Below are 18422 nucleotides of genomic sequence, written 5' to 3' on the forward strand. Positions count from 1 at the left end.
CTGGATGGGAAGTGGGGTAGCTGGGACATGAGCCAGCATCCGTTTGGGATCCTGGTGCTTGCAAGGTGAGGATTTAGCCATTGAGCCGTCTCATCAGCCCTGTTCACTTTCAACACCTAGGAGGTGGAAGGGACGTCCGTGTCTTCACAGCACTGATTGTCTGGTTTCTTGCATCCCTCCACCCCCGGCGTTTGCTACCTTCCCACCCCCTGCACACTTCCCAGAGGGACCCTGTAACCCCACCTAACCCGTTGGTTCTCTGGTTGCACTTGCTTGCCTGGCTCTAAGAAAACGTGAGCACCTGTGCACTTTTAGCTTCTACCAGTAGAGGGCACTTTAGCAATATGAGAGCAAAGTTTCAGTAAAATGCTCATTATGCATAAAGTGCAAACTTTTTTGCACTAAAATCCACTTTTCTTTTACTTCTGTTTTCCTAAGAGCTTTTCAAAGTTCCCTTCTAAGTATGTGCATGTGTAACCGCTGGTGTAACAAGCAAGATGAATATTGCTGGTTCCTAGAACACTGACCCCAGCTGACCCTGGGGGATCTCACGTGCCATTGCCTGTCAGAGGGCTCCCCAAGATGGATGAGGTCAGTTCTAGTTCTCGCTGAACTACTCCAGGACTGGGATCGATTGAGTCCTGACCCCAGCTGCACATACCCCAAGAGACTTGTCACCACAGATGACCCACAACCAATAAAAGTAGATGACGGGCCCAGGAGGATGGCTCAGTGGCTAAATCCTCACCTTGCAAGCACCAGGATCCCATATGGGCACTGGTTCATGTCCTGGCTGCTCTGCTTCCCATCTAGCTCCCTGCTTGTGACCTGGGAAAGCAGGAGAGGATGACCAAAGTCCTTGGAACCTGCCCCTCTGTGGGAGACCTGGAGGAAGCTCCTGGCTCCTGGCTTTGGATTGGCTCAGCTCTGGCCATTGCAGCCACTTGAGGAGTGAACCAGCAGATGGAAGATCTTTCTGTCTGTCTTTCCTTCTCTCTGGGTATCTGCCTTTCTGATGATAATAAATCTTAAAAAAAAAAAAAACCCTTCAATCTTGTCGTTGCATAATTTGTACCATTAGTATAATGCAGTATTATTATTTGTACAATTGTAACCGGACCAAGTATATATTTCTTTTCCTTTCCATGTCCTGATGACAAAAAGCAAACTGCTGAGCTTGTGACCAGCAAAGTGTCTGTTCAAACAGATAAATTGCGCTGAAGTGTACATTCCAAATGCTGACCTTAAAAAAAGCCAGTTCCAGTTACAAAGTAACCCGGTCTTTGCCAGTCAGCCTGGCTGAAGGTTTCAGTTTTCTGTAATAAATAAATACAAAGAGGTACAAGTAACGAAGGTCTCCTATTGTCCTCACTGTGGATGAAACTGTTCCTGACCCTCCAACCTTGCCCTGCACATTTTGGTTCATCATGGCGATGAGGAACTTCGAGAACACAACCTATATGCGCTGGTTTAAGTCCTGCATGCCTGCCTGCACTTCACGAAAGCACAGGCCGTGTCCATCTGGGCTCCTGTTGTCCCCAGCGCCCAGGCCAAGGCTGCCCATTTGAGCTGGCTGTGTGATTGTACACCCTAATGGATGCCATGACTTCACTTTGAGGATTAGAGTAATGCCTTTCAGGAGGTTGTTAGAGGCCTCAGAAAAATCTACGGGATGGGAGTACCCAACATAGTGCCTGGCACACAGCAGACACTAAATGGTTGATGTGGGGTGGTATCTGGCAGGGTGGTCAGGCTGCTGCGTGGGACACCTGCCTCCCACATCAGGGAGTCAGGGTCCATGTTCTGACTGTGCCTCCAACTCCAGCCTCCTATCACTGTGTACCCTCAGAGGCAGCAAGTGGGCGCTGAGGGAATTGAGTCATTGCAAGCCATGTGGGACAGCTGCGTTGGACTGCAGGCTTCTGGCTTCAGTGTGGCCCAGCCCTGGCTATTGCAGCATTTGAGGAGTGAGCTCCTCTCTTCTCCTCCACCCTTCCTTCCCCTCCCTTCCCATCCTCTCTCCTTCCCTCCCCTCCCTTCCCTCCCCTCCCTCCCCTCCCTTCCCTCCCCTCCCCTCCCTTCCCTTCCCATCCTCTCCCCTCCCATCCTCTCCCCTCCCTTCCCTCCCTCTTCCCTCCCTTCCCTCCCTCTCCCCTCCCATCCTCTCCCCTCCCCTCCCTTTCCTTCCCTCCCCTCCCTTTCCTCCCCTCCCTTCCCCTCCCTTCCCTTCCCCTTCCCTCCCTCCCCTCCCCCCTCCCCTTCCTTTCCTTTTCCCTCTCTCCCCTTCCCTTCCATGATTTTGTCCTGTTAGTTCTTCCCCCATCTCAAGTCCCCGCTATCCCCAGTTCTACCCAGCAGCAATGCTCTGGCCTCGCCCTGGACCCTCTCAGCCCCTTCCATCACAGTGCCTGGCCTAGGATGTGGAAGAGGAATACTTCATGTGGCTGGCATGCAGGCGTAACAGAACCTGTTAGAGTGCCAGACCTGCAAGGAAGGGTCTTCATTGCCTGTGATCAAGAGATGGGGGCAGTGGGCAGTGCCAGGCCAGCCTCTTCCTCTTCACGCTAGAGAAGGAGCTGAGATTCAGGAAGGAGGAACAGGAAGTTATGTGATAGGGCCCTGCAATCTTTTGCCAGCTGAGCACCAGTTATGAATTTGGGTATACCATCTGAATACAAGTGGAGCAGTTCTGAGGGTGCCAATTTGGCTAAACAGAAGGTGACTGGATATCAGTCTGCTTGCTCTGATTTCCATCCATTCCATGTCCTGTTCTGCCCTAGTGAGGAAGCTGAGGCAGCCCAGCTGAGCCCTTGGGGCCCTGCATTACCACCCAGTTATTCCCCCAGCAAGCAGGCAAGCCTCCTGCTCCTACTGAGGACATGGCCAGAGGATCCCTCAGCTGCCGACCTATCTGCCCTGCACCTGTTCATCCATTCACCCCTCTCTGTTCAGCCACCCGAACCAGGCCAAAGCTGGGATCTAGACACTCCTTCTGGGTCTTCCGTGTGGATGGCAGAGACCCAAGAACTATGACTAACACCCATGGCTGACAGACCTAGGAGCAGAGCCCTGATGTGAGCCCAAGGACTCCAATGCAGATGCAGGTGCCACTGAACCGACCTGGAGTCAGCAGGAGCATGTTGGTCAGCCTGGGAAGGATGGGCAGGTTATGCAGTTGCTGGGAAGTGCCTGGGGCCACAGGGTCCAAGGGGCCAGCTTGCTCAGAGGTTGCAGGTTAGAACTGACGCCACGGTTTCTTCCAGGTGGTGCCTGAAGCACCCTGGGGCTCCTTGCCCAGGGCATGGTGACTACTGTCCCTCCCCTCTGCTTCTGATGGTCATAGAGCTGGTTCCCTCCTTCACCAAAGGCCTGCTCCTCCCCCTGCGACTCCCAATGGCCTGAACTTGCCAGCTTCTTCACAACACTGGTCACCTGCCACACACATGGGTGTCTGTCTATTTCTGTGCCCACGGCAACAGGTGCGCGCCACACACAGTCAGGAACCTGGCTTTCTTGGGCAGTTCCAGACTGGAAAGGTACCCAGGGTTGTGCTTACGAAATGGGTTGCAATGGAACTGAGTAATCTCGATTACTTCAGGCCAAGTCCTGAACTCCAATTATTTTACAAATCTAACAACCAGACAAGAATAAAAACGGGTCCTGTGCAAGAGGGATTAGTGGTAAGAGGAGTCCTGGGACTAGTTGAACCCTCTGTGGCCCATCCTCATGGTGGAGAACAGTGCCCTCTGCTGGGATTCCCTGCTACAGAGCCACCTGTTTTTTCCTTTAGAGTTAATAAGTTAGTAAATATTTGAGGGAGAGACTTCAGGGCTCCAGAAATATCCTGTTTAGAGTTAATAAGTATCTTAAGGAGATACTTTGAGACAATGCAATTAAGGCGTTTCTCATCCAAAGTTCAGTTTTCAGGAGTATTTGATGTCACTTCTGGCCCCAATTAATCAGTGCTGAAGGGGCTGATGTAATGGTTCCATGGCTAAATCCTTGCCTGGTGGGTATCAAGATCCAGTCTGGACACAGGTTCATGTGCCAGCTGTTCTACTTCCCATTCAGCTCTCTGCTTGTGGCCTGGGAAGGCAGGGTAGGACAGCCCAAAGCCTTGGGATCCTGCAACCCATGTGCAACTCATGCGGGAGACCCAGAAGAAGCTCCTAGCTCTTGACTTCAGATCGGTTTAGCTCTGGTCACTGTGGTCATTTGGGGAATGAACCAGTGGATAGAATATCTTTCTGTGACTCTCCTTCTCTCTGTAAATTTGATCTGCCTTTCCAATAAAAATAAAATGAATCTTTTAAAAAATCAATACTAGGATGGTTCAGGTGTTTCTGATGCTGTCACTTTTTCTATGTGTTGATATTCTATGGGAAGGAGCTGTTTTCTCCCATCTTCACTCGTCTGTGTATTAAAAGCATTTAGAGTCTTGTTTTGTTGGATGGGACCTAATTTGTTCCTTCTACCAATTGCTAGAATGTCCACATGGCCCTAGAACCTGGCTTCTCTGACATCTGAGACTTGTCCACAGTTTGGGAGTGGCTCCTTTTTTCTGTCACACAAAGTTTGCAAACTCATTTGGTAATGCCTGGGCCGCAGCCCTGGAGTGAGTAGTTCTTCCCCTGGTCCTTGGACTAGAAAGAAGCAGTATTCAGAACCCAAGATCTGGGTCCCAGGCACTCACTGTCACCACCTACGTAGCACGCTGGCCAAAAACCAAAACCTGTGCCTTTCCAAAGCTCCAGAAAGGAACATGGTGACCCCATGGAGATGTGTTAACATCAGCAAAGATGAAAACTGCATATATGATCTACTCAACCAACAAATTACAAGACAAAAACAGCAAAGAAAAGGAGAAATAGGGGCCGACGCTGTTGCACAGCTGGATCAAGCTGCTGCCCGAGAACAGCAGTCTGAGTCCCGGCTGCTCCTCCAAGCCAGCTCCCACTGATGCACCTGGGGAGGCAGCGGGCGATGCAGCTACTTGGACCCTGTCACTGTGACGGAGCTCTGTGCTCCTGGCTTCAACCCCCAGCTCGGGGGGGGGGGGGTGTTACACTGCAGAGACCCCAGCTCAGGGGCGGGGGACACTGCAGAGACCCCAGCTCAGGAGTGGGAGCACTGAGGAGATCCCAGCTCAGGGGTGGGACACTGAGGAGACCCCAGCTCAATGGGGGGGGGGCACTGCGGAGACCCCAGCTCGCCTTGCCCATGTTAGTGTACCGGCACACAGCATCCCTGGAGGGAGGGCTGCCAATCTCCTCACACCTCTTCCTTGATTCAGGATCTGTCCCTCAGGGATCAACACAGAAAGTTCTGGAGTCTTTTTTTTTTTTTTTTTTTTAAGACTGAAAAGTTTATTTGCGAAGGGACCACGTGAGCAAGGAAGGGAGAGGGAAAGGAAGGCAGCTCCGGAGAGAGAGCCGGAGAGGTAGGGTGCCTCTCGAAGGAGGAGGGGGAGACACCCAGTTCTGGAGTCTTTTGTTGAAGGCAGTGATTTGGTAGCTGTTCAGTGCTTCCTGTTTCGATCTGGGAGGCAGAAACAAGAGACAGTGAGAAACTAGGGGACATAGAAACCCCAGAGCTCCCATCTGCTGGAGAAGGTACTGGGGTGAGCTGGCGGCGGTTTCTCCCAGGTCTCTTGCAAGGGAGGCGGGGACCAGATTGCTGGAGCTCTCATCACTACCTCCCAGGGCCTGTGTCAATAGGAAGCTGGAGCCAGGAGCCAGGAGCCACAGCCGGTTATTTTTTTCTTTTTTAAGATATATTCATTTTCATTGGAAAAGTAGATCTGCAGAGAGAAAAATCTTACGTCTGCTGATTCACTGCCCAAATGGCCACAATGGCCAGAGCTGAGCTGATACAAAGTCAACAGCCAGAAGCCTCCTCTGGGTCTCCCAAGTGGGTGCATGGTTTGTCTCAAAGACCCAGGCTGTCCTCTACTGCATTCCCAGGCCACAAGCAGGGAGCTGGATGGGAAGTGGAGCAGCTGGGGGCATAAACTGGCACCTACATGGGATCCTAGCACCTGAAGGTGGAGGATTAGCCATTGCGCTGGCTCCAGGGCTGGGTATTGAAAACAGAACCCCAGTGTGGGATGCGAATGTCTCAGCCGGGATCTTAACTCCCAGCCAAACGTTTGGCATTTGAAGCATCAGTCCACCATCTCACGTGTAATGCAATGCTTGCTGTAGAGAATCAAGAGGAACTCTGTTTTCACGCTGAATAGTTTTTTCTCGATATAATGTTGGTGATCTGTGAATGCACTTGGATGAACATCACAACTCAGTCTCTCCATGTCTGCAATCCAGCCATGCTTGGGAAGTTTGGGCATTTGAGACACCAGCCCAAAATCAGTTGCCTCAAATCAAACTCTGCTCATGCTCAGATGAGAAGAAGCCTGATGAGAGATCATATTGACAGCATTTCTTTGATTCATGGAGCCTCTGTGTGTTAGAGAGAGGAAGTGTAACACCATGAAACCAGCTGATACCAGGAACTTGATTTAACAAGTGACTTTCAGGGCTAGTTTGGAGGTCACCTGCAGGTCAGAATTTAGCACAGAATCTCAGAGCCTTTCAACCATGCAGAAGCATCTGGGGTGGCTCTCTGCCTTGCCCTGTGCTCTCTCGTGGACAGCTAGCTCTCTGAACCCTCCTTGGGGTTGCCAGCACTCATGCCTCAGTATACACTTCCTGGCTCGTTCTAAGGAAATCCTGCTCTTATACACTTAGAAGAAGCGGCAGCACCATGTGGGCTGGAAACCAAAAAACCTGCTTTGTGGTTAATCAGCTGCACAATCATAACCATTGTATTTCCTTTAATGCCTCAATTTCTTCACTTGCCAAGATCAGGATCCTCAGTTATCCCACTTGAAAAATCCTGCAGCCCCAAATCGGAAAATGAATTCATTTATTCTCATTTTCTTCTCCCCTCCTCTCCCATCGCCTGCCAATCCATTCCCTTCCCTCCCCTTTTCTGAGCCAGAGATCTCCCTCCCTGAACTCCAAATGCAGTCTCGGGCTCCTGGCTTTGCCCCGGCCCAATCCTGGCAGTTACAAGCATTTCGGGGATGAGCTGCTGAATGCAAGATCTCTCTCCACCCATCTCTCTTTATAGTAGAAATATTGAAAGAAATAAATAAGAATTTAAAAAATACACATAGGGGCATGGCGTGTTGGCTCAGTGGCTAAAGTCCTGGCCTTGTATGCTGTGGGGTCCCACATGGGCGTCAGTTCATGTTCCAGCCGCTGCACTTCCTACCCAATTTCCTGCTGATGGCCTGAGAAAGCAGTGGAGGATGGTCCAAGTCCTTGGGACCCTGTGCCCATGGGGGAGACCTGGAAGAAGCTCCTGGTTTTGGATTGCCTCAGCTCTGGCCATTACCGCTACTTGGGGAGTGGACCACCGGATGGAAAATCTTTCTCTCTGTATTCTCTCTGTAGATCTGCCTTTCCAACAAAAATAAGTCTGAAACAAAAAAAATAAAAGAAAATGCACCTAGTACTGGTATATGCTGCAATGTGGGTAAACCTTGAAAACATGATGCTGAAGGAAACCAGACACAAACGACCAGTCCTTGCACAATTCCGTTCTCTCATGGTCCCGTGGAACGCAAACCAGTAGAGATGGGGTAAGTCAGTCTTTGCCCAGACTTGGTGAAGGGCCCAGGGTGACTGCACATGTGCAAAAACAGTCTTGGGGTGGTGATGGAAGTGTTCTAAAATCGGATTGGAAGGGTTCTGCATAACTCCATATATGAATCATATACTTGAAATGAGTGAATTGAATGGTGTACCAAGTTGACCTCCAAAAAGCATTTTTTAAAAATGAGAAAGATGGTCCCAACGTGGTAGCCTAATGGCTAAAGTCCTTGCCTTGCACACCCCTGGATCCCATATGGGCGCCAGTTCTAAACCCAGTGGCCCTACTTCCCATCCAGCTTCCTGCTTGTGGTCTGGGAAAGCAGTCGAGGACAGCCCAAAGCCTTGGGACCTGCACTCGCGTGGGAGAGCTGGAAGACACTCTGGGCTCCTGGCTTCAGATTGGCTCAGCTTCGGCCATTGCGGCCACTTGGGGAATGAATCAGCAGATGGAAGATCTTCCTCTCTGTCTCTCCTCCTCTCTTGGAAAGGTATACCTGCCTTTCAATATATATATACATATATATAAAATATATTTATGTATAGATATTTCATATATATATATGTGGAATAAATCTTTAAAAAAATAAGCTTTGAACACTGGCAGTATCGCAGCCAAAGAAGTTTATCCCAGGTGTGATTATTGCTAATTGAAAACTTCCCCCAAAGGTCCACCATGATGACTTGAAATATAGTCAGCATTGGCAATAAAATAAAATAAAAAGAAAAAAATGAGGAGGAGTGAGCTAAGGCACAGGGCACATGGGGCAAGTGAGTCCAACCCTGTTTTCTGCCGTTATTCTGAGCCTTCCCTTCTACTTTGTCCCCCACCCGCCCACCCAGCTTCTGTGCCTTTGCTAGGAACGATGTGATAGAAGATGACAGCAAAGCTTGCTGTTGTTCACTGCCCTCCCTTGTTTGGAAAACCAAAAGTAGACACTTGTATCAGTTCCTGGAAGTTTATGAAAACTGATCTGGGCCCAGCGGCATGAAGTTCTAGCTTTGAATGCGCCAAGATCCCATATGGACGCCGGTTCTAATCCCAGCTGCTCCACTTCCCATCCAGCTCCCTGCTAGTGGCCTGGGAAAGCAGTCAAGGATGGCCCAATGCTTTGGGACCCTGCACCCGCATGGGAGACCAGAGGAGGTTCCTGGTTCCCGGCTTCAGATCGGCACAGTTCCGGCTGTTGCGGTCACTTGGAGAGTCAATCATCGAACGGAAGATTTTCCTCTCTGTCTCTCTTCCTCTCTGTATATCTGACTTAGTAATAAAAAATAAATAAATCTTTAAAAAAAAAAACTCAACAAGAAGAGATTAATTTAAAATGTGCAGAACTCTGGACAAAAACCTCACCAGGAAAGATAAGCATATGCAGGTAAGCATACAAAAAAATATTCTTCATTCTCTGACACCAGGGACATGAAAATTAAAGCCATGAGAGATCATCACACATTCGGTGGAGTGGTCAAAATCTAGGACCTAGGACTCGGACAACACCAAGTACTGGCAAGGACGTGGGGCAAGAGAAGCTGCCAGGTGTTGCTGGTGGGAGTGCAGATAATTCAGCCACTCGAAGAAACTAAACATATTGTCACCACATGATCCAGTAATATCATTCTTGTTTTAAATAAAGATATATTTATTTTTATTGGAAATGCATATTCTAGAGAGGAGAGACAAAGATCTTCTGTCTGCTGGTTCACTCTCCAAATGGCCACAACAGTTGGACCTGAAAAAAGCTGGGAGCCAGGAACTTCTTCTGGGTCTCCCACATGGATGCAGGATCCCAAGGCATAGGGTCATCCTCTGCTGCTTTCTCAGGCCATAAACAGGGAGCTGGATCGGAAGTGGAGCAGTTGGGACACGAATTGGTGCCCATATGAGATCCTGGCACTTACAGGTGGAGGATTAGCTATTTGAGCCATTGTGCCAGGCCCAATCTTTAGTACTGACTCAAAAGAGTTCGAAACTCATATTGACCTAAAGGTCTGCATGTGTGGGCTCATAGCAGCCTTACTCATAATTGTCACAACATGGAAACAACCAGGAGGCCCTCCAGCAGTGGAATACATTAATAAAGTGGTACACTCAGCTATGCAATATTATTCATGGCTAAAAAAAAGTGAGCTCTGAAGTCATAAAAAGCATGAAAGAACTTCCACTCATGTCATCAAATGAAAGAAACCAACCTGTAAAGGCTATAGATGGCAGGGTATTAATGATGTGATATTCTAAAAAAGGCAGGACTGTGGAAAGAGTCCAAAGGTTCGAGTTACTGTGGCACAGCAGGTCCAGCACCACGTGGAGTCTAGCAGATGTTGCTTTGAGTCCCAGCCAGATCATCTCTAATCCAGCTTCCTGCCAAACGTGCCTGGGAAGGCAGCAGAAGATGATGGCCTAAGGACTTGAGCCCTGGCCACCTATGTGGGAGATCAGAATGGAGTTCCTGGCTTCTGGCTGCGGCTTGGTGGAGACCTGGACATTATGCCTTTGGGGGGAGGGTATGAACCACCAAATGGAGAGTATCTTTCTCTTTTTCATCCCCCTCTACACCCCTTTCTTTTTAGGTTTGCCTTTCAAAGCAAAAGGCCAGTGATTGTCAAAGATTTAGAGAAATAAATGGGTGGGACAGAAGACCACAGAATCTTGCACTTGTCAACACCCACAGAGTGCGCAACATGAAGCACGAACCACCTGTGGGCTGTGAACTCTAGACAATCAGGGTGTGTCATTGTGGGGTCACTGACTTGGATGAAGACATCTTTCTTATGCGAGAGGTCAAGAGCAGGGCAGAGTAGGGAGATGTTGGCGGAGCAGAAGGGATACAAGAACTCCTGACTGAATGCAGAATTCCAGAAAAATTGAACTTGCCACTCCATTGTGCTGTAAACTTCAAAGCCTGTACAAAATGAAGTCTGTGAAAAGCTGAATTAATAGAACAGTGTATGCATCCAGCCAATGAGCAGCTAACCACACCTGATGGCATGTACAGGTTGTGACAGCCTCTGAGCGGCCCCCAGCACTGCCTGGCGCCCACTGTGGTGCTGGCCATACCTCTCCCAGGTGAGTGCCCACGCTGCTCCAGGCGAGGAAGTGGCCCTGCAGCAGGAGGTGGTGCGAGGTGCAGCCCCCTCTTCCTCTGTAGAGTGATGGCTGTTTACAACTCAGCCTTTTTGTCTCTGAGGAGAGCGGCTTGCCATGCACGTGGCATGCTCCAGAGCCTCTGTGGGGTCAACCCACAGCCCGTTTCTTCCTGCGGGACTTCCCTCTGTGCCCTGCTCGTGTCCCTCACACCCCTCCTGGCTTCTCCCTAAAGCACACACCCTCAGTCAGTCAATACCCATGCCTCACGCCTGACTTCCAGGGAGCTGACCTATGCCCGCTCCCATGGGCTGACCCTGTCTCCCTACAGGCCCTGATTCACTTTGTAAAACTAGTATTTGGAAGTTCATCTTCCTGGGGACACGCCACTCCCTGTCCTCAGTATTGCCCAACACAAAGACTTTGACATTTTTTTCCCCTGTTCCTGCTAAAAGTCTGAGACACGTCTTATGACTCTTGAACCTGACTCCACAGAATCAAGTCTTGTCCTTCCCAAAACAAATTTTTGCATTACAAAAGTAATTGTGGGGGGAAATGTGGAAGTAAAAGAAGAAAGAGCACCAGTGGTGACATACAATGTGGCCAGAAATGAGTCTGAAAACTGTGGGTTAGGTTTCCTTTGTGGGGGCTATGGATTTTGCAATAAGTTGCATTTCTCTCTCTCTCTCTCTCTCTCTCTCTCTCTCTCTCTCTCTCTCACATACACACCCCTCTTTGGGTGCACAGCTCACAGTGTCTCTCCTTTGAGAACTAACTGTATTCAGACTAATTTGGGGAGTGGGGACACTTGGTGCAGCAGATAAGATGTGTCCTAATAGAATCCTAACAGAATCCCAGGTCCTAACAAACAGAATCCCAGGCCCACTTCCAATCCAGCTTCCTGCTAAGATGTACTCTAGGAGTTAGCAGGTGGTGGCTCAAGTCCGTTGGTTCCTACCTCTCATGTAAAAGACTTGGACTGAGTTCTGGACTTCTTACTCTGGAGCCTGGTTCAATCCTGACTCCTGAGGGCTACGAGGGAGTGAACCAGTGGATGAAGGTCTCTGTCTCTGCCTTAAAGCCAAGCCATCAATATAAAAAATAAACAAAAAGGCCAGACAGGAATTTCTACTTTGGTCCCCTTGAAAAACATACTCCACTGGGTAATGACAGACAGCTGGGAAAGGAAACTCCCTATCTCCACCTCACACACTTCTACTGCTCTCTGTTCTCTGGACTCAGCCCCTCTTACACAACCAGGGACGCTCAGTCTATATCTCTAAACCCCAGTTTTTCACTCATAATTGGGAGTAGTAGTAGTCCCTACTTTGTAGATTTGAATGAAGATTAATAAGGGTGGTTGCTGTGGTGTAGAAGGCTTAGCTGCTGCTTGTAGCTGCTTTCTGAGTTACGGTGCTGGGGTGCGTGAATAGGCCTGCCTCTGCTTCCTGCTAATGTTCACCCTGGAGGGCAGGAGATGATGACTCAAGTACTTGGATTGCTGAACCTGCGTGGGAGCTCCACATGGAATTCCTGGCTCCTGGCTTCAACCTGCACCAGCCCTTGCTGATGTGGGCATCGGAGCAGTGAGCCAGTGCAATGATGATTTCTATCTTTTTCCACCTCTCAAATAAATACCAAATAAATCAGAACTTTGCGAAATCAGGTTCATGGTAGTTCCTGCTACATAGAACTATTCTTTACAGGGTTTCTATGAGTGTGAAAATGATGAATGAGGCAAGTCTTTCGACCATGACTTGCGTCCATAATAAAAAGAAAAAAAAACTTAAACAAGGATAGAATATTATCCACTCTATCTTCTCATGAGAGAGAGAATCATAGAATACAAAAAAGCTAAGAAAAATAAAACCAGAAAAGAGAACAGAAGGTGATAGAAGGTGATCAGAGGGATTTATTTTATAGACCACTCCAGGAAGCCCCTGCTAAGCAGAGAGAATATCCAGAATGCAAACTTCAGCATCTGAGACTGGCCAAAAGTCAAAAGTCTGAGAACCTCAAGTGCTGGTGAGGTCCAGGAGCAAGTGAACTTGGCGGGAGTGTCAAGGGGAAAAGCGCATTTGGAATCTGGTTTGCACTGCAAATGCAATCACCTTCAGAGGCAATAATTACATTGCTAAGCACAAGGACCCCCAACCCCCGCACGTGTGCACCAGCCTATGTGACCAAGAATCTTCATATCACACCACGCCAGGCCTGACAATGACCCAACATCTCTCTTTTTAAATTTTTATTTATTTTTATTGGAAAGGTGTTGCTGTCCTACAGTGATGGACTTGGTGCATGGAGCCAATAATAACATGCACAACGCCTGTGGACTCTGACTGATGGTCAAAGCTGAAGTTTATCAGTGGCATCAGACTTTATACACTGAGGGTCATATGGGATAAGGGAGGAGGGACTAAGCTTACCAACAAACCCATCAACTGTTTCTATACTTTTGTTTAGAACTCCTTTTGTTTTGTTTGTTCTACCAAGTGTTCTCATTCACATGCTGTCCACTCAACTGTTCTCATACAAATGATATCCATTTAGTTACAGAATGGTACACACTCAGTTGTTCTGATACAAAATGTTGTCCAATCAGTTATACAAAAGGTACCCATTCAGTTGTTCTCATACAAAGGATATCCGATCAGTTGTAATCCTGTGCTTGCTGACCTTCTAGGGTCACAATGTCCTCATACAGAAAAGAATATCCACAGAAAGAAGGAGAGACAGCGAGAAAGTTCTTTCATCTGCTAGTTTACTCCTCTAGTAGCTGTAATGGCCAGAGCCAAGCTGTTCCGAAGCCATGAGCCAGGAGCTTCCTCTGGGTTCCCCATGTGGATGCAGGGTCCCAAGGCTTTGGGTCATCCTCTACTGCTTTCCTAGGCCATATGCAGGGAGTTGAATCACAAGTGGAGCAGCCAGGACACAAACCTGCACCCATGTGGGATCTAGCACTTGCAATGTGAGGATTTAGCCACTGAGTCATCATGCCAGGCATAACTCAATGTCTCTTAGTAGCAGGCAGGCAAATCATCATAAATTGCAATATCAACATAAGAAGATGAAAGAAAAAAGAATGAACTATTTCTATAAACATCAAATGGAAGACTTGTCACAGAGCTGATGTTGTTTAAAAGAAGCAAGGGGATGTTGGATACTTTGTTTCTTTGACAATAGTCTGGGCGAATTTGAACTAAACCAGCTGTATTTTAACGCCATTTCCCACAAACACTTGAAGCGTCGTGGTACATAATGGCCACTGTTTGAAGTACTGATGGCACAGGATTAAATGAGATGGCTCGGGCCCCAGCCTTCAGGCTCTTAACATCTTAGTGGCAAGTCAGGAAAGTCACCAACAGGAGAGGAACATGCCAGGGAAAGGCTGGCAGGTAGCTCAGGACTCTCGGCTGACCCAGGCCGAGGGGCTCAGGACAGCCCTGAGGAGAAGGAGTCAGCAAGAGGGAGGCAATTCTCAGAATAGGGAACCTCAGCTGCAAAGTCAGGAGTGTGTGAGGTGGCAAGAGATGAGGTCCCGGGGAGAGGCAGTTACACAATGCTTCTGGTGACACGTTGTGGAAACAGTAGTAATGCTTGCACAGCAGTGTGCACGGAAGCAGTGCTGGACTATATGATAATGATGGTCCAAATGACAAATTTCAGAAAGAAGGGAAGGTATGATGGCTCAACCAGCTAATCCTGTCTCCAAGTGCCAGGATCCCATATGAGTGTCACTTCATGTCCTGTCTGTCCCACTTCCCATCCAGCTGCCTGCTTGCAGCCTGGGAAAGCAGTAGAAGATGGCCCAAAGCCTTGGGACCCTGTGCCTGTATGTGAGACCAAAGGAAGCTCCTGGTTCCTGGTTTCAGATCGGCTCAATTTTGGCTGTTGTGGCCATTTAGAGAGTGATCCAGCAGACGGAAGATCTTTCTCTCTGTCTCTGTATTCTCTCTGTAAAGTCTGCTTTTCCAATGAAAATAAACAAAGCTTAAAAAATAGAGACAATAAACAAAGAAATTAAAGAAAGTGAAGATAAGGAATACATAGCACTTGATGAGAAAAGGGCTTGGGGCCAAAAAAAAAAAAAAAAAAAAACCGTAGAATTAAATGTCCAAGGGACGGTAGGGTATAAGACCCTGAAAGAACATATCCCTAGGAGGAGGCCACGGGGGACTTGTGGGTGCTGGCCAGGCTCTACTACTTGTGTGAGCATGGGCTGCTTCGTCATAAAGATCAGAGGTTCAATGGAGGGGAGTTGTAGGCTCCACTACTGAGGAGACCTGCGTCATGCAGAGCAGTGTCTAGCATGGAACCCCACCTTTCCCTTACTAAGTGCAGCTTCCTGGTGAAGTACCCGGGAGGCAGCTGGCCATGGCTTAAGGACTGAGGCCCTGCCATGGGGGAAGACCCAGATGGGGGCTCCTGGTTCTCCAGCCATCTGGGGAATGAACCAGTGGATGGAAATCTCTGTATCTCAATCACTGTGTGGTTCTGCTTTTCAAATCAGCGAGTAAAGAATTTTTTTTTAAGATTTCTTAATTTTTAATTGAAAGGCAGATCTCAGGGTGGTTCCTGTCACTTATCATGCTGCCTCACAACCAGACAGGGTGCTTGATGCTGTAACGGGTGTGGCCCTGTAATCTGCTACACTTCAAGGCATCCCTTATATCTTGGGGCTCACTAACCTTTGTGTGGGAGAGTGGCAGCAAGAGTCCCAGCTGTCTTATCTCATGAGTGGTCTTCCAGGGGCCTTTGATGGGAGTTCCCCAGGTTCCCAGTCTCACCCAGGCCTCTTGAGCTGTCCAGCCCTCCCTGCTTCTCCTGCTTCCGTTGGCTCAGCACTGCCTACACCTTGCGCCTACACCTTGCGCCTCAGGAGCACAGGTGCTTCCCAAAGTCACAGACTTTGGTCTTCCTCACTGGGATGCTCAGCAGCCAGAAGAGTGGTGTGCTAACCCTCTGGCAACAGGTCATTCTTGGACAACCCATGGGTGCAGCCCCAACTTTGGTGCTTGATGTCACCCGGCACGTTCATGCTTCTGTCCAACCCCACGGCACATGTACAAGGTGGTACTTTCCCGTCCAGTCCCCAGTGACGTAACCAAAGCAAACACTTAACAAGCAGTATTATTTGGGGATTAAGAACTCAGACTGCCCAGGCGCCAGCTTCACGTACTTGAAATGAGTGTGTCCTTGGGAAAACTAATTGAACCTCCCTCCTGTGGTCAAAGATCCCAAACCCAGGCCACATGTAGACCCGGGAAAGCACCACGCTCTGTGGGGTGACCCTGGGGAGCCCGTATGTTTCCCTACCGTGCGTCCAATGTGCAAATCTGGAAACCACTGGGCTAGTATGATTCTTTTGTGGACACTTCTGGAATCTCCGCTGTTCCCCTCTCCCCTGAGAACCTCAAGCCGCAGCTCCACCAGCCCACATCTCTCCAGATCCCAGCAGCCCCCTGCGCTGCACGCTGGGACTTGTAGTGTCCCTGTGGATGGGTGGGCGGGACTCGTCCTCGCCTCCCGTTGGTTTTCGCTGAAGCCACTCCCAGAGGCTCGACCAATCACCGAGGCGCAGTGGGTTCTAGACGCCGCAATCACAGCGGGGCGGACGTCAGCGGCGGCGAGCTTGCGGCTGCGCGCTGGCCGCAGTTCCCACGGTGCTGCCACGGCCTGGAACGCCGGCATCTCGCGGGGCGCAGCAGGTAACCGCGGGCCGGGCGGGATGCTCGGGGCCGGCTGTCTGAGCTGGGGTTTAACGTTCCCTCAGAGACTTTCTGAGTGCCCCGCGGTCGGGGGTGGGAAGGTTTGGATTTCGGGAAACGATGAAACCCCAGGGAAACCCTGCTACCTCAGCCCGACCTCCCGTCGGCGGCGGTGGCCGAGGAGGGCTCCAGAAAGAAACGGAGGCACCTGCGGCTACGGGGTGTGCGGTCCGAGATGTGCCGGATCGTGAAGGGTTGAGGGAACGGGCTGTGGACCACAACCACAGAAATACTCCCTGCTGAAATACCCGGAATATCCCTGCGCGCCTGGGCGGAGCCGGGCTTCCCGGAGCCGGCGAGTTTCGAGACCACCCGCAGTCGCCGAAGTGAAACTCGGCCGGGAGTGGCCGCCGCCTGGCCCCCTCGCTGATCCCGTGCCCAGCGTGGTGGAATCTGGAACTGTGGGTCACGTGCTGCCAGTGCCGAGGGGGGAAAGGAGTGCCCGGGGCTTGGGACTGGCCAGTCTGCTGCTGCTGCTGGTGGCCTTCGACCCCGGGACTGCGCGTCCGAAGGCTTGATAAGCTTTCTGAGTGTGGCCGGTTTCTGGGAGACGGTTCGAGTGTGCGAGGGGCAGGAGCACAGGTGTGTCCAAGGAGAGCATGCAGCCCTGCCTTGTGGGAGACGGCAGGGCTTGGCAGAGAAAGGAGAGGGTGGAGGGATGGGCAGGAGCTACTGAGGTGAGGAGGGGGAGAGCTGTGTTGGAAACATGGCATAGTGGGGGTTCGGACGTGGCTTGGCGTCGGGGTCACGGATCAAGGTGTGTGCTGTAGTGACTTCTGTGCTCATGTGGGAGAAAGCTGCATCTCGTGTGGTCTGTGTCTCGTCTAGTCTGTCCCAGCGTGGGGGTGCCACACTGTACATACAGGGAGGGTGTGCTAGGACTCCCCGGGAGGGTTTTGGAGGGAAAGGGGAGGAAGTTTATAACACCCCGCGCATCATGTGATTCCGTAAAGATAATCACGTACTGAACGACTGAGATGCACTAAGAGTTTCTTTTGTAAAGAGTTGTTTCTTTAAAAGGCAGAGTGAAAGAGAGGAGGAAAGGCGGGGAGGTTGATACTCCATCTACAAGTTCAATCCCCCAGCGGCACCCCACAGCGACTGGGGCTGGGCCTGGCTGAAGGCAGTGAAGGCAGAGGCCTGGAACTCCGTCTGGGTTTGCAGCAGGCGTGGCCGCTCACTGGGGGAGGCCTCCCTGCAATCGATGGTAGATAGATAGATAGATAGATAGATGATAGATTTTATTTTGGTTCCAGCAATATTTTCTGATTCATGCATATTTTCATAATATGTGTTTTCTCATAAACTTTTTGAAGAATGTTAACCAATACCGCAGTAACTTGTTATCATGATGAAGTATCAAGCACTCTTGTAGCTGTGCTGTATCGTATGATTGGCAGTGCAGAAGGGTGTTCTGGCCTCGCCCCAAGCAGGTGAGTAATGCCTGTGCTAGGATGCTCTGATGTCGTGCAGTGGTTGGAATGTCTCTGATCTTACAGGTCAACACTGAGCAAGATGCTTGTGCAGCGCGCACCTGTGTGTTAAAGTGAACCGTCTCTGCTTTGAGTTGTCTGATGTATGGGCGTCTTTTGAAGAAATGTCCAGGATTCCCCCTCTTTTTTTCCCCTTTGAGCTACAGACGTTGGTTTGGACGGGAGCCCCAGTTTATGATGGGGAAGTTGTCACATGGATGGAGGGTATTGGATTAGATAGGCAGCTGATATGACTCAGCTTTCTTGTGATCCAGGGAAATGTTCACTGTGACCATGATTGCGTTGGTTTATATGCATCCGATTAGTTTAAAGCTATCGGGTGAGAGGTGTGTGGGGCAAATGAGATTATCCGTTACTGATGTATGTATACCCCTAAAAGATGTGGCCACCAACAAGTAGGGATCGCTTAAATGGAAACTGCTTA

At 49.8% G+C, this 18422-nt stretch overlaps 1 protein-coding gene and 1 pseudogene across 1 annotated transcript in view; both read left to right on the forward strand.

Annotated features, from left to right (window-relative positions):
- The first annotated feature begins 8241 nt into the window (after positions 1-8241).
- LOC121153260 lies at positions 8242-8374 on the forward strand (annotated as a pseudogene).
- Positions 8375-16356: 7982 nt separating this feature from the next.
- Positions 16357-18422, forward strand: part of LGMN (legumain) — a 29550-nt gene continuing 27484 nt past the window's right edge. The window contains exon 1 of the mRNA XM_040975132.1: positions 16357-16445. The gene's annotated coding sequence lies outside the window, so the exon portion shown is untranslated. The remainder of the gene's footprint in view (positions 16446-18422) is intronic.

Source organism: Ochotona curzoniae, unplaced genomic scaffold (genome assembly GCF_017591425.1).
Source record: "Ochotona curzoniae isolate NIBS_2020 unplaced genomic scaffold, NIBS_Ocur_1.0 contig_2688, whole genome shotgun sequence".
NCBI classification, from domain to species: domain Eukaryota; kingdom Metazoa; phylum Chordata; class Mammalia; order Lagomorpha; family Ochotonidae; genus Ochotona; species Ochotona curzoniae.